Here is a 16,713-nt window from a genome sequence, read left to right as displayed (position 1 = left end):
TGACTTGGTTGTCATGGAAAGCAGCGCTTGAAACAAGAACATTTAACAAAACACATTAATGTTGTCTGACTAGCTAGCTAATGTATTCAAAATTGGATAAAAATGTCAACAGCTCCAAAGTGTTCTAAGAGATGGAGCCCTCTGCATCATTCTCAGAAATCAGCAGAAAGATTTGCAATTTTTTAAGTCAGGAACACAATGGAGTAACGTACTAATGAACACAGTGTATTCAGTGAATATTAAGAGGACATTGGGAACTGGGGAAAATCATTAGCTTAACAGAGGAGCTCATCTCAGAGGAGCAGAACATTACCAAGTACACAGGAATTTCTCGGTTTGTGTTGTAAGGTGGTCAGTCTCCAAATACATTTGATCATTTATGCTTTATTTCCAGGAAGATCAAGTTAAAGCTGTTTAAGGATTTAAATATGATGGATCTGGATGTTGCTTTCCTTCAAAAGCTTTCAAAACTGACGTCTGATCTTATAAAGCACAACACAGGTACAGTATTTAAAATATGTAGGTATTTTCTTTAACTGGACATTTATCTCAGAGGTTCTGTAGGTAGCTGAAAACACAGGTAAGAGTCACCATTCTGAAAATCCCTCAAGACTTTTCTTTTTTCAAGGACTGAGAAATTTACCATCTAACTAGAAAATTGCTAAGAGTAATGAACTCAGAGACAACTCACTTCAAAATATATTTTGTCTATATTTGAAGGTGTGGACAAAATAAAGAAATTAAGAGGAAAAAAAATCTGAAAATTTTGAAAGAAGTTAAATACAAGAAAAAGCAAAAGTCTTGGTCTGAAGAAAGCTTATATTAACTTTTAAACCTTTATACATCTTTAAAACCTGTCCTTCTGACGTTAAGGTGACAAAAAAAGGGTAAGAACAGCGATTGGGGACAGTCTCTATCACTGCACGCTGGCACACTAATGTGAGTTTTAAAAAGCGCTCTTTCGGTTGTGGCCGTAACTACTGGAGCCAACAGCAATGTCTCTGAAAATGCAATGGCAGAACTAGAGGGAGCCAAGAGACAACAGGAACTCCAAATTCCAAGAAAGAGAAATTAAAGTCTTTGAGGCCCATACACTAATCTCCTGAAGAGGAATCCTTCCACAACTTGGATCATGTCTTCTTGCATATCTGTTTTGAAAAAAAACTCTTGGTTTTGATGATTCAGCCCTTTCATCCCACCTTTCAAATACTGGGGAATTCAGACTTCCCATAAGCATCTTCCTCAATAGTTCCAATAAGTCAACGTTGAAAGGAAAGGGCTGTCAGCTGCCAACCAGCACCTTTCCCACATCAACATTTCCCTCTCCCAACCTCTTCATGAGTCAAAAAATCATATTTAACACAGGTTGAGCTCCTAATGACCAAAGCTCCTGAAGACAAATTAATGAAAATGTCAGTGCCCCTGTCAATCTTTATCATGTCCCCTAGGCAGGGCAATCACATCTGCAACACAGGAATCAGAGTTCAGTTTCTGTATCTCTGGTTATTGATGCAGCGGGGAAAAAAAAAACAAAAAACAAAAAACCAACAACATTTGCCCAAAGCAAGCCAGGCTAAAGAACATCGTATTTGGGTGCTCAAACAGGGGCATGCAGGAAGACACAAATCCAAAAGCAACAGCAAAATAAATTCAGTCAATGGAAAGCGAGGGCTCGGGTTGGATGTGACCCTTTTCTGAAGGAGCTGAAATCACCATAACACAGGAAGGAAAATAGTAGCTCTTAAAATACCATTTAACCTGTTTCTATTTCTCAAATAGACAGAAGACAACGGTGCTTTTTTCCAGTTGACTCCATTTTCACACAAGTTTCAGAAATAACTTTTGGATTTTATTATGTTTTGGACAGATCATAACTGTAACGTTCAAGCTCAAAGTTTCTCCCCTTCATTTGTTTAAATGACCTCATGACTGAAGGAATTTGTTGAGGACTCTAGAAACTTGCATTTAATTTCTTGCTCCTTGGAGACAGTCAGGACTTATGGACTGTCTTTGAGAGGGGATAGGATACGGGAACCATAGGCTTTCTGCAGTGCCCTTGGAGATACTGTCAAGAACCATGCCACTAAGGACCCTTCAAACCCGTGTCCCCACACATCGACATGCAGATTGCTCTGGGCCAAGCTGCTCGGTGAGTACCAGCATGCCATGGAGGCTCTGCAGAGGTACATTAGGAATATGAAACATTAAACACAATGAGGCTGACGGTGCCATACAGCCTTAGGGTGAACTTAAAGTGCACCAGGTAGGGGCTTCTCCAGGAAAATCTGCATATAGCCTTAAGGATCCTGCAAGGGCTTTAAAAAACCTGGTGGGACATCTCCTGGGTCTCCTCAAGATAGATAAACAAGAGGGCTCTCGTAGGCTTTTCAAGAGTGATCCATAAACAAGGTTGTACAAGTAAGAAATTTTGCCTCAGGTGCATTCAGCAAGTTCAAAACAGCTGCCATAATTCTCCTTTTCACCACAGGGAGAGTAAAACACCCCTGCCTGCCGACTCATTTTGGAGTAACCAGGACTCTCTATCACTCCGACTCTGCAGCATCCCATAGGGAAAGCCCCAGATGGCAGGCACGGATGCTGCAGGACACAAACAACACTGGAAGACTTGCACGGGGGATGCTTCTAAGCATGGTAACTGCGCTGCCAAGAATAACACTGTGTCTTAAGAGCAATGCCATCACGAACTTTTAAACGATGCTGCCCACTTAGAAAGCAACCTGTGAACTCTGCCAATACGTATCCTTTACAGCTCTAAGTAGTTAATAACACAACTACATATGCAAATAGCATTGCCGAAGACTGAAAATTAGATGTTAATTCTTTATTAAAAATTTCCTTCTAAAATGACACATCAGATGGAGAGCCTAATATAGTTTTTCCTTGATTTCTTGGGTAGCTTCAGCATGCAGTTGTTACTTAACAAGTAGGAGAGGAGCAGAGCAGAGCAAAACCAGGTTGCTGTTCACAGCAATTTACAGACCCCAGGGACAGAGTGGAAGAAAATCCACATCACCTGGAGCTGGGGATGCATGACCTGAGACTTCTCAGCTGATAATCCAGAATATTAGTGATATCACTTACAGCTCCAGCATTTTAGGCACACATTTTTAATCATCAAAAATAAATTTTAGCCATCTTCTTTCAAGCTCCCTTACTTGTTAACTTTTATGATCACAGTCTCAAAGAGTCTATTTTTGGTGACTTTTCAATTCTTTCTGTTCTTCCTCCTAAGGCTAAACTGCAAATCTGCATTCTGCAGAGCGTGCCAGTTAAATATTTCCTCTAAACACAAGTGTTTTCTACTTCATGGGAATTATCTGAAACCTCAAAGCCAGTTCTTCCACCAACACTTGCATGCAAGTGCAAAAATATTCATGCAGATAGCGTTCAAATTCTACATCCTGTAATAAATCTGTAGCAGATCAAAGTTTTGATTAATCTGGAGACCCTTACACAGACCTATGTTTAAGATAAAATTTTGAACCTAATTTGACCACACATACACACATTCGTAGAATATGGTGATCTGACCAACTGATTAGCCATGAAATCAAAAGCATCCAGTATGAAAAGTCCTACAGGATTAGACTCCTACGGGAGGACCACCGAGATGCCGGTACACTGTGCTTGAAATGCTAATTGCTTGGAGGTAACGTTCCACCTGTCAAACAGTATGCCAGCAACATTGCAGGCTTTAATTAAAGGTCTTGCATTTAGCCACCTTAGTTTAGACATAAAATTAAAGTTATACTGACTGCCATTCACATCAATAAAGTGTTTTACAGGCTCTGATTTATCTGGAATTTTTTTTTTTTAAACCCAGTATGTTGCTTTCACATACAGCCACAGAGTCCTCTATAGCCTTCACCAATAAATCTTCATTATTGAGACACTTATATTAAACTACATGCACCTTCCAAGGAGAAAAAAAAGCCTTATTGCCATTGAAAGAAAGGATGGCTGGCAGAGCATGATTTACAGTAATTAGCAAGATTAAGAACCACAATTAACTGCAATTAGACAACAGAATATTAAAGGAGAAGAATTATCATGCAGTGTGTCAGTAAATAAATACATGGACGATGCAGCTGCTTGCAAATGAAGCAGAGCAGGTCAGCCTGAGTCACAGGCCAAAATACTGCTTCATACAACAAAAGCGTATGTCACACAGCAGCATAATCCGAGTAAAATAATTGTCAGGGTTGATGTAGCACGGCCACAACCATACACCTTTGCAAATGCGAGACCCACAGATTTCCACTTCTCTGAGGAGCGAGTTTATGGAATGGCTGCGTAGGAAGTTTGCAAATAAAGAGAGAAACACGAGATGTTTACAAAACACAAGAGGTTTTCCAGTATCTCCTGTTCACTGCTGCGCCATACCCTGCTCTCTCGTCTCCCTCCCTTCACTGCTCCAGCCCAAGGATGAGCTAGATCTGGCTTAGGCTCCAGGACTGTTTTCCAGTGTTCTTGTTAACAGCAAACGAGAACATGTTTTCTCCCTCCTCCTTCCCAGCCAATATCGCTCCTACCCGTTGGTGGCTTCGAGACAGAGGGAACTGAGCGCTCCGTACCCAGGCGTGAGCCCAGGAAGAGGTGATGCTTTTCTGGCATCCGTCTGCATTTTTTAATAGCTCCTCACAAGGATATTCTCTGAGGCCCAAAATACTGTCTGGAGAAGGAGTGGGGTGAGCAGCAGAGCGCTCTGCAACCACAGAATTGACTATATCTTTTGGCAGGGGCTTGTTTCCCTCGTTCAAGCAGCAGTTGTCACCAAAGCAGTCCTTGAATACCTGGGGGAACACCCAGAGAAGTAGTGAGAGAGTTGTGAAAGCAACATATAACCTCCTCCTTGGGATCCACAGGCGGATTTGATCCAACCTGCATCACTTCCATTTAGGAGGGGCAATAAATGCTCTGTCATTAAAAAAAAAATAGAATAGAAAGTGTCTCTTCCTCAGAGGCGGCTGCTCTCCTGGAGGTACCGGGCAGGGCTCTCAGCCCTGCAGCATCCAGCAAACTCGCCCCCCCCAAAAAAAAGGGCAAGAAACTTCTGAGCTTTGCTCAGCTTCTCAGCTTGGTTTTGCTAACAGGACAAAAAGTCTGTTGGAGTGGTATTTCTTTTGGCTTGACAAATATTAGAAGATATTTTCTGAAACAGATCCTCACAGTCAGCAGGTTTAATGTAAAGTCAGTGAGCCACATCGATGGCATCAGTCTGTGCTACCAATAAAGCTGGGGTGAAGCTGTGCTGCTCAGATTTAAGAGCTACGCAAAAGGGCTGTTCCACAAACTGGTAACAGCCTATTTACTTGTTCACAAGAGTCTGTCCACATCCAGCACACCTGTCTTCTGACAAATTAAGATATCAAAAAAGAAAAAAATTATACTACTGTTTCTTGTAACTCTCAGTAATCTAAATCATAACTACTCATCATCAATCTCACATTAGAATATTTACCAGACCCTATAAGGAACTGCACTGTTGCAGAGTTCCTCCGGTGTTTTACTGAAGAGGACCATACTAAATGCAGCAAACCTTTCTCCCCGCAGCACAAGCCCTATAATCAAGAGGCCAGTAGCGGGAATCAACAGAAGTTCTATTTTCTGCAAAGCCAGTTAGACTATCATTCTCCAAACCAAACTAATCTGATTCAAAGCTCTTTACCTGATAATTTTAACTTCTGCCTTGGTTACATTTTATAGGGATCTAGCCACCTGTGAGCCTTCTTGTAACCAAGACTGAAACAAGTAGTTCCTTCAAGAACAGTAACGGATATTTTTATTGTACAATATTAAACAAAAAAAAAGAAGTTTTCCACATCTAACCTCTCTGATGTTATACTCATGACTAGTGCCAAGTAATCTATTCGATCTGGATTTCAGTAGAATACTCAATACAGAAACTGTGCATTCAAGAGGAAGAGACAGGTATTGCAAAAAGAGCTTTCAGTAAGGCAGGGGTAAGGAAAAAGGGTAGGATAGCCCGCACGCTGCACAAAGGTTATTAAATGAATTCTTGAAGTATCAGTCTTAAAACAGATTGGGTTTTAAGCCCTTGTTGATGTTTACTTGGTACCAACCTGCATATGCTAATTAAATTAGCTAATAGAAGTCAGGAGGTTCATTCACTGGGGAGTATCAGGTACCACTGGAAGGAACTACGTGATGCCAAGTCACAGAATGACTCAATTTTACCACTGAGTGTAGAGACATAAAATCATAGCTACAGTTGAGTGAAAGATGATGCTCTTTGGAAGCAACAGGAATTTCTGTTAAATATCAGGAACTCCTCAATTAGAAGTAAAAGATTCCAAAACCAAGTATCCTTTACATAGAATGGGAATTTGCAATTAAAACAGTTAAATCCTATTACACATAATTTTTTTTCCAGTAGACAGAAACACAAAGAACTCAATTTTCAATACCTTATATAACTTTGTACACTTTCGCTCAAGAAAGATGAATTACAATGTGTATAAGTATTGCAAAGAACTGCATGGATGATCATGAAGTGGGAACAGAGGATGAGATTAAAACAAAATTGCTTGTTTAGCCTAGAAAATTAGCTAGATTTTGTGCCAATAAATAAATAAGGAAGAGAGAAGAAACAGTTATGCTATAAGATAAAGTTAGAAAAAAGAAGGAGTAAGCTGGCTGAAAACCAAGGTTGAAAAATCAAGGTTTCTAACAATCAGAAAAATTAAACTTTGAAATAATTTTCCGGCTCTCCAGAGAAAGGAGGAACTGAACCAGCTATATGATCAGGCTCTATCACTTTGGGAAAGAAGGTGGGATGCTGATGCCTGCAAAACCCACTGGGTTACCCAGGAGAACACAGAGCCCCTGGTCACCGCCAGCGGTGGTTGCTCATTCTTGCATTTTGGCTGTCTTCATACCCAGAGCATCTACAAGCTGGATGCTGCATCGCCAGAATTGCAGATTTCTCACACATCACCTTAAATTACTTGTTTGCTTATGGAATTTGATGCAGACACGTACATGCAGACACATCACCGCCCAGACAAGCAAAATGCCAAAAGTCAGAAAATGACCTACTAATTATATAGGCTTTGATAAAAAGTATAACATCTGCGAAAAACCATAGCCCTTGAAAAGGCAAAACCGTCTTGTTACCAAGTACCAGGTAATGACGACGCAGAGGTACGTAACTAAGCCTTACACAACGGCCACACAGGAGACACCAGCTCCTGCACGCTGCCCAACAGCCGTTTCTAGTTTCCAGGTATTTGGAGTGTCAAATGTTAGAGGTTACATTACAAAATACCTGCCGAAAAGCAGCTGCGCCTCCGACTCAGCTGCTATATTTTATTCAAAGCTAATTTTGAGGAACTGTGGACTACGATTTCCTGCGCTCATTCCGATACTCCCAGGCGGTCCCACAGCTGGGAGCGCTGGATGCGCCGGGCTGGGATCCAGCTCTCACAGCCCAGCACCTGCCTGCGAGTAGCAGCTGATCCCGTAAGGATATCGAGCAAAGGGGCTGAAAACAAATGTTCCAAGAGAGTTGCCCCAGTATTAGATGTTAAACATCACTAAGAAATCATGAGAACAAGCTCAGTACAGAGCCAAGCCTTTGTGTTGCAAAATTTATTGTCCCTTTTGGACTTTGCTAAAGCTAAACTTCAGGAAAGAGAAACTTGGGACCAGTCACCTGCCAATATATTGATATAATTAATTGTGCCTCCACTAACCTTAGCACAAGTCTTCTGTGTCTGAAGAGGCAAGACTCCCACAGTGATCATACAGTCAATTACTGCGCTCACTAATGAGTAGCTAGTGGTAAAAGCATTCAGTTCTGGAGTTCTTCATTTCTTCACCATATTTTTCAGATTCAAGTAATTATTGTACATGAAATATAAATTCACAGAAACATTTAAAAAAAACCCCTAAAACAAGGTACTTTCTTATTTACAAGAGAGGAGTAGAAAATATTCATACCATAACCATACACTAAGGAGAAAAAAAAAAGAAATAGTTGAGGTGCTCCTTTCCATTGCACTGCAAACCACCACCTGCGCACTCAGAAGCGCCAGCAGCTTTTCCAGCTGGAGACACCCAGCCTGGAAGCAAACGCGAGGAGTTCCGCTACTGTACGGGGGGCTGCCCCTACCAAGCTGGATGAACTCAGGATGCAGATAAGAAGGCAGAGCTGATAAAAGCACAGGCAGAAGACAACAGCACACACTTGCTGTTTAGCTGTCTGCTTTTATTCCTGCTATACCAGCCCCTCAACAGTGGGTACTGCACTCCTCAGGATCTGGAAGCCAATCTTTCTGCACTAGGTTAATTAAAGGACAAGCCACTCTGAAAGGATTCACAGTCAGCTGGAGCATACAGCTAAAACTTCATAGAAAGACATCACAGAACTTCCCATCTCTTGTATTAGGACAGAAAACCAGAACAACACAGCTCTCTGAAGAGAGAAAATGCAGATGTACAGAGGAAAAATATTTAAAAAATATAGAAGTCTACCTTTTTCAGATTCCACTTGCATTTCCAGCTACTTCCAGCAGCCTCCAGAGCCCCAGAAAAGTTCCTTTTCATGACCTCAGGATGTTGGTCAGAACCCTCCTCACTGCCCCAAAACCCCCAGCCAAACACCAGGAGACTGCCCCACACCCTCCCCCAGGTGAGCAGACTCCACACCCCCACAGCACTCTGATTTGCTACCCAAACAGACAAACAGCTGCAGAATAAATAGCAATAAAGCAATAAAACCAGTAAGCATTGTGTCACAGGGGTGGGGAGTCTTACAGAGCAAGGGCATGGCTCGTAACATACAGCAGAACTGGGTTGCGTATACTCCTGGTGCTCAAAAATATTAATAAACATTCAAAAAATATAGATCTCTGCAGAATAATTTCATAAAGGGAGCCATGCTGAAGCTTGCGGACTATAGATATGCAAACATGACTCAGGAATGAAATATTGCTGGCTCTCTCCAGAAGGCCAGAGGAGTTTCCCAAGCGCAGTGCTGTGGACACGCAGGAGGTGACACCTGTGTCCTTCAGCTCTGCGTGGCACTCCAACCCCTCAACGCTCCGCAGGAGTCACAAGCTAAAAGCTTTTCAGTTCTACAGGCACGTGTGTTGAAATAGCTGTAACGCCACTTTTTATGAGTAAGCAAATGTATTGACTGGTCTCAAGCGAGATAAACGGATGAGAACTAGAAATGTGTTTGGCTTCAGCTTGGAGCAACCTGGGCATGAACGTGGATAGTTTGCTTAACTGGACATGTAAGGACAAAACACAGAATTCAGGCTTTTATTTCTGTGCTTCATATCACATATTTGCTTTACTGGCTTCCCCTCCTTTGCTGCCTCAATGGCAGTATTCTGTGTTTTAATTACTTTTGAAACTTCCAGTTTGCTTCAACTTACTTTATTGAGGCCCACCAACAAAACCCCTCTCTGCACAACATCAGAAAATTTCTTGGGTTCACTGGGTTATTTCTGTATCACAGGCCTGGAAATTAATGGTGATTTAGGATGCTCCTGTAAATGTGCTCTATAGCTATTGTGGGTTTAACATTAAATTTTGACAAGTCTTATTGCCAAGCGCTCTGAAATGCTGTGATGGTAAATGAGACTGAATTCCCAGGTGGTCCTGGCTCATCTGCATCGCTCCCGGAGATCTCCTCAATTGACACCTTGAAAAATGATGATGATGATCTGCTACAACCTGGCTTAATTAATTGAACTGTTCATCCTCTCTCCTCCCCCGTATTAACACACCTGATGTGCAGAATCACTAATCTGAGTAATTACAGTAGCAAAAGCGGGGACACTGATGGAGAACGTAGGAAAACGCAAGAGAACAATTTTTATTAAAAATAACTCAGTCACCCATAGGTGAGAACTCTGGATAAAATTAACACGTAAATCCCATTTTTGCTGTTTCCAATAAACAAGCATTTAAATATGAATTGTCTGTAAAATAGTGCAGGTACATTTCTGCTGTCTTTTTGAAGACATTTCCCTGAGTCCTTGTTCAGGACTCAGACTTTGTTAGGCTCGTGTTTATTTGTAGTCAGGGACTTTGTTGGAACCGGGGCTATCAGGAGGCTGTGGCACCACCGCAGGTCTCTCGCAGCGACCTACTCCCGTGCTCCTTCCATGGAAAACACTGCTCATCAAGTGAGGGGAAAGATACATTTTTCAAAATATTTTTTGTTACTAGCAAGTCTAAATATTACTACAGAGTTTAAGCTTTTAATCTTTTTCTTTATTTGATATAAATAAGATTTATTTCAAAGGAAATTAGAAGATACAATGTCATTATCCCCAGGACTTCTCCTCAGAAATTCTCAAAGACAAATTCAAAGATAGCTTTATATTTTAAATAGCATAATAGTTTAGATATTGTATCTCCTAGAAAGCTTATTTCAGATAAATATTTCAGATAAAATGATCATAAACCTCCCATCTTTTCCAACGCTGCCCTGTGCAGAGCCGCTGCCGCGGCACAGCGCGGCGTGCTGCCTCCTGCGATAAAGTCAGTTTTACCCTCAGCGTACCCTCAGCCCGGCCAAGACAGCTGGAACCAGCAGCTCGAAGCTCGTGGGGGAGGTGTTCTTTGTGCCCAATTAGTGTTTCTCACCAGCCAGTTCTGGAGTTGAGGATTAAGAAATAAAGGGGTAGATTTTGCATGCAACAGATAACTGGATCCCTTTCGGTGTAATCCAGAGCTGTTCGCTATAAGAATCTGAACACGCTCACCCTCTTCCCTGCGATAGGAAACGTGTTAATCATCTGACTTTGTCTTTCCATTCTCTGTAAGTCATTATTTCCTGCTTGCTGGTATTAACATTATTTGATTGGGCAAGCAATACAGCTCACATTTTAAAATTAATCTGTTTTGTAATATAGTATGCATATATATTTGCATAATGAAGTGAATGGAAAGATAGTAATTTTATCCCAATAATATGCTTTAGACTTTACAGTAGTAAATTCATCTCCAGTGATGTTGCAGAGTGGAATTTGGACTGGCATTTTTTATTTTGCAAGGTTAATCTCTGCAAAATTAGGTACCTGATTATGGGTTCGGACATACATTGCAATCATCTTTCCATGAATTCCGAAAAGACAATCTATCTCCCTGTCTTCAAGCTAAAACAGAGCGCCGCAAGAGTGGGGGCTCAAAGCGATGATGGGACGCAGTGGGTTCACCCCACCAAACCCCTTCTTTTGGAAGACTTCTGAGGTAGGGAGAAAGCGTCTTGGTTTCTTGTGTCTTTAAGGTTGCATTTCACCACCTACTACAAAGGCAGAGCAATAGTATATTTTTCTTACTAATCTGAATTTTCCAGATGCCTGGAATAAATTAAAAGCCTCCTGCAAAGAAATGTCCCATATTTTGTGAATTAAAGCCACGCAACAGTCACAATTATAATTTTAAATATTTATTTAAAAGTGTGCTGGCTGAAGACTACAATTTCCTACAGTAACAAACATTTTGACTTGTCTTAATGCAACCCTTTAATAACAATTAAAGACAAGCAAAACCTATCCTTCCCGTTTGCTATTCAGAACCTTCAAAGGAATTGATTTTTTTAATCTAGTTTTAAGTGAGATGGTTAGGCTGCAATCCTTAATTGGGGCTGTCCTCAATAACGAGGAGCAAAGGCCTCGTCGGTAATCAGAGCCGAGCGGCTTGGCTGGCGCACGCTGCACGGTGGCTCAGGCATCCCGCAGCATCGCGGGCCGGTGCTGGAGCACAACCCCCCCCAGTGCTCTTCTCCACGCTCAGATTTTAAATATTTTAAACCGAAGCTTTATAAATTGAAGAGAGATAGACATTTACCCTGTGATGCTACTGCAAATCATTGACAATTCTGCAATTTTTAGCTATGGAAAAGGAAAAATAATGTTTGGTACTGCCAATATTTTGGCAAGGAGCCCAGCTGGTGCAGGCGGCGGCGTGTGGGAGGGCTGACCCGCGGGGCCAGGCACCCCAGGCCATGCCCGGGGGGTTACGCAGGGAAGGCATTTCCGCAGCAACGGGAGCGGACCTGCACGTCTTCTAGGAACAGATTCACATAACTATCCCACTACATTAGGATTATAGAACTCATTGATCTTTAAAAAGTATTTATATTCATTTCCCTTCCTGTTAGACCCGGGTACTGATGAGAATTTTAAAAAACTCTAAATGAAGTTGAAAGCTGGAACGAGCTGTGGTCCCCCCGATGAGCTGAGGTAGCTGAACACGTGCGCGTTCCCAACGTGTTGCAAACAGCGCGGAGCGCTGCTCTGCAGGGAGCACGGAGAACGCTTCAAAGGCAGCTTTACTTGGCCCGTGTGAGCCGGTGCACGCTCTGCATCGTGTGAGGAGGATCAAAGGCTCAAGTCCTTGAAAGCTGCTTGGGTACTTACTTTTTAAATCTGCAATCAATAGGAATCAAAACACTCTCAAAGGTCTGGGTCCCAGTGACCCTGCCAAGTTCAGCGCAGAGTGTATGTAAGAAGGATGACGTCTCAAAAACCCCAAAGCTCCTGAACCCGTTGGGCCTTGTTTGTCCCCATCAGAAATAAAAACATTGATTTTCCACATGGAATTGTATGCAGGTGAAACGCAGCTGTGGGACCTAACGCACAAACAGATTTGCTTTGCGTAAGCAAAGACTGACCTAAGCAACATCAAGGCCTCGATACGGAGCTCCTTCGATATTTTCTGCAGAGGTACTCTTCTCCCCAGCCAGGCTGAATCTGGACTTGGCATTACGCTAACAAATGTAACGTTGGGGAAAAGTTCAAGCAGAGATCTCATTACTGCTTCGGGATGCAGGACTTTATGATCCTCACGACAGTTTTCAGTTTATAAAGCCCAAATTAACATTCCAGCACGTAAAAGCTTGAAATTGGAACCTGAAAGAGTTTTGAGTCATTGGAAGCATCCTGCTTTTAATTAAACACCTTTCTCTACAGCCGGGCATGCTGCAGTCACAGTTTAGCTTGTTAATTACGGCGTGCAAGGACCACTACGCTCTGCTCCTAGTGAATGATTTATTAACTCCAGCGATATAAAATGTTCTCTATAGTACCGGCACACCAAAGACAAAAGAGGTAATTACTGTGCCCAAAGCACTTTAACTTCATTTATACTCTGCACTCTGTGAGCACCATCGCAGTGCCCTCCATCACAGCATTGTTATTTGGTCCTCAGCAACCTTTTCATTCTGAGATGCTCAGCATCACCCTTTGCTTACGGCTACTTTGGGGCAGAACGCAACGTAACAGATTATGTCTGCACAGGGGATATGGCATACCTTCACAAACTTGCTGCCACAGAAGAATTCATTGCTGTTTCACACTCAAACCGCAGTTCTCACGACTGAGTGTTATCTCTTCCTGGGACTGTAGGACATGAGTTACAGTGTAAAGTCTGCTTAGGAACTTCATTCAATTCTGTATGCAATTAATTTAGCAATGCTCCTAACATTCATGTCATTTTTTTACTCTTTTCAGCTCTGGAACATCTTGATGTGCCTGAAGTGAATATGAAATAATAGCTTCTAGATAACATGTATTTACTTAAATTTCTGTATCTCAGTTTTCCCAGATGTTTCATTTTATTGTCTGGCATCTTTCCCAAGCGAATAGATAAAACATTAACATGCTGGGGAACAAAAGACCAAACAGCAGGATGTGTTAGGAAAAATACCTGACGTGTGATTGCCCACGAAAGTAACTCTCGTTTGCGCTGGGGTGTGTGTACATCACTTGCTTGGAGTCTGCATCTCTTCAAAATTGATAGGAAAGGATGAAAGTAAAAGATCTAAAAGGACAAAGAAAGTTGTAATTTCAAGGAGAAGTGTAAACATTGTCAAAAGCATTAGAGCTAGTGTGATGTGGCTGCCTCTTTCCAGGGCTGCTGCTGTAGCAGATGCAAATCAGAGGAAATCAGAGAGTGAGAGGCTTTGGCATGACCCGGGGATCCTTCCCCGCTTCAGGAGCTTGAAAACTGAGCCTGAAAGTCTCGCTTGAATGAGCGTGGTAGTTGGCACAGCAACTTCCCTCGTTATTTATTATTTATATGACCTTACACAGGTTAACCCCCTTGTGTGAGGCGTGTACAAATACAGAGCTGAAAAAACGGCCCCTGTGCTTACAGTACATCACGCGAGACAGAAGGAGATGATCGAGGGCGCGTCGCATCGCGGCTGACAAGGCTGAGCTTACCACAAACGGCCCCCTTGACTTCTTTCTTCAGGAGACAGAGAGCTTCCCAGACACATTTTCTCAGTGGCTTGAGGCTGTCCCCTAAAATTAAATATTGATTCAATATTATCTGGGTTTCTCAGGGGCAAAAAAATGAATATGCATTTTTCTAAGCGTATGTAGTTTTAAATACCAGGGTAATTTTAATGGTCTGCAGATATCCGAATGAACATTCAACAGCTAATACATTGTTTATACAAGCAGTGCATGCATTAAGATATACTGTTTACCATCACCTCGGCCGACCCTCTTTGTTTGTTCGTCAATAGTAGTCATTTGGGAGAGTTTCAATCCGGCACAGCTCTGCCCTGGACTCAGCAGGTTACTTTCCCATAATGTAGAACATGCTGTAGTGAAGTTAATTAGACATAAGTAGCTTTTTTTTTTTTTCCTAGAGAACATAATTTGTTTCTTGGCGAGCTGTGTACATCATTCTAGATGTAATAAACATCCAGAGAGGTGTTGAAATCTGGTAGAACGAAGGAAATAGGTGTAAAACAGAGGGAAAATGAGAGCGAGTTTCCTGAGATTAAAAGATAGGCTGGTTCTAAGAAGACAGAGAGTGCCTGGTTTTGCCAAATGGGGCTACGTTAACAACTAAAGCACGAGAGCACCATAAGGCATCTATTTTATTCACATTAACCAGAATGAAAATCTGTCCTGTTAAGTTTATCTATCAGATGTTGGAAATACATCACAACATAGCATTAGCCTCCCGTTTTGCCTTTGTGCTCTCCAAGGAATTGACAGAAAGATTTTAATTTTCCATCCGGTATCTTTAAGTGTGTTTAGGTGGCCCACCCGCGTTAACCGCTGTGCAGTAGTTGACCAAAGGCAAACTGAACCAAAAATGTAGAAAACAGGAGAACACTTGGAACACACTGAACTTCGGAGGAAAAAAGTCTGTGACAGCTCTTTAAATATTGTAGAACCATGTCACTTTGTATCAGCTGATGATCTGGTTCATGCGCTTCACATTAAAAAAGGACTTAACGGCTGTATACAGCTCTGGAAATTCGTAACTGTACTGCCATTGTGCGTAACTGGCCATTAATTTATTTTCCAATGTGAACCCAGTCATATGAAGCTATATTACAATGTTACTTGGGAGCAGCAAATTGGTTCTATTAATCTTATTTACCATAGCTATTTTGAATTTGAGATTGTAAGAACTGTATTGTATTAGAATAGGTCACCTTGACCTAATCAATACTAATCAGCTCCTAGGCTTTTTGAGAACAGAATGGCTTGCTGTACTCTTATGAAATTCTTACTCTATTCACTTGCGTATATCTTTGTTCTCCTTTGCTTAGGATAAGAATCTGAAAAAAAGCAGGTAATCTGTACCTATATTTGTGTGTCAAATTCAAACACAACTAGTGCAAAAGGAAAGAACATAATGGGCTGCGTTGGCAAAGGCAGCTCAATAATTAGCTCATAGCTTAACAGATACTAAACATTGTATTAATGAGAAACAGAACTGCTACCTTCATGTTGCATTTGTCAGTCAAAGTTGTCCACATAATTACATTTTTCTTCCTCATCAAACTCCAATCTGTGTGTTTCCCCTTTTATTATTTCTAGTTGGCATTAAATTGGGACTGAACAGAACCTCAAGGTGATGGCTTACCAATATTACTCAGTGGATGCAATAGAAAGCAAAAGTACTTAATGAGTACGTCCTGTCCTATGAGATCTTGTAGCCAGTATTTATTGTTCCAGGTCTTTGTCCTTTCATCCTTTTGGAAAATAAAATTCCCCAGTGCCCTTCCAAAAATTTGCTCTATAGCTTTCTTTCATTTAAGCAGTTTTAAAGTCTGTACACCTCTGCAGATACTGCCCACTTAATTATGCGGCATTTAGAATGACAGATCCCTGGCATCCTGACAAAGGATTATTAATAATGCTCTCCAGGAAAGCAGAACCAATAGAAAACAATTAAAAAAAAAAAAAAATCTGGCAGATTCCTTTCCTTTCATCTTCCTCTCTTCCCCAGCAAGGGAATCAGTATCCCTTTTTTACAAAATACAGTTGCATAATAATTCATTCGGGGATAAGGTCTGAGAGCAGGACTTGCAAACCAGAGGCTGCTGGCACGTGAGTAACTCGCAGACCTCCTCAGCACCGTCTCTGCTGCAGCACTTACACTTCCAGGGAACGCAGGGTCTGAAATCCAGGTGGCTACGCCGTTTCCGAGGGGCTCCTGGGCAATGGAAGCAGTAAGGGTGACCAGAAAGATCGCGGAGGCATTTGCAGCACTTGACGTACCCTCGGACCCCTAACTGTGGTGCCAGCTGTTCGCTGGGCTGTATCGAGGGTACCTTGACAGCCCACGAACGGTCAGGCTCGTACAGCACCCCGTAAATGTGCGGAGAACAGAACTCCCCTCCCAGCGCTGAGGCAGAGCAGGATTTTGGTGCACACCCTCACAGCTCATCCGCCGTGG

This window comes from Balearica regulorum, chromosome 10, assembly GCF_011004875.1.
Source record: "Balearica regulorum gibbericeps isolate bBalReg1 chromosome 10, bBalReg1.pri, whole genome shotgun sequence".
Classification (NCBI taxonomy): Eukaryota; Metazoa; Chordata; class Aves; order Gruiformes; family Gruidae; genus Balearica; species Balearica regulorum.
Note: the sequence above shows the minus strand (reverse complement) of the source record.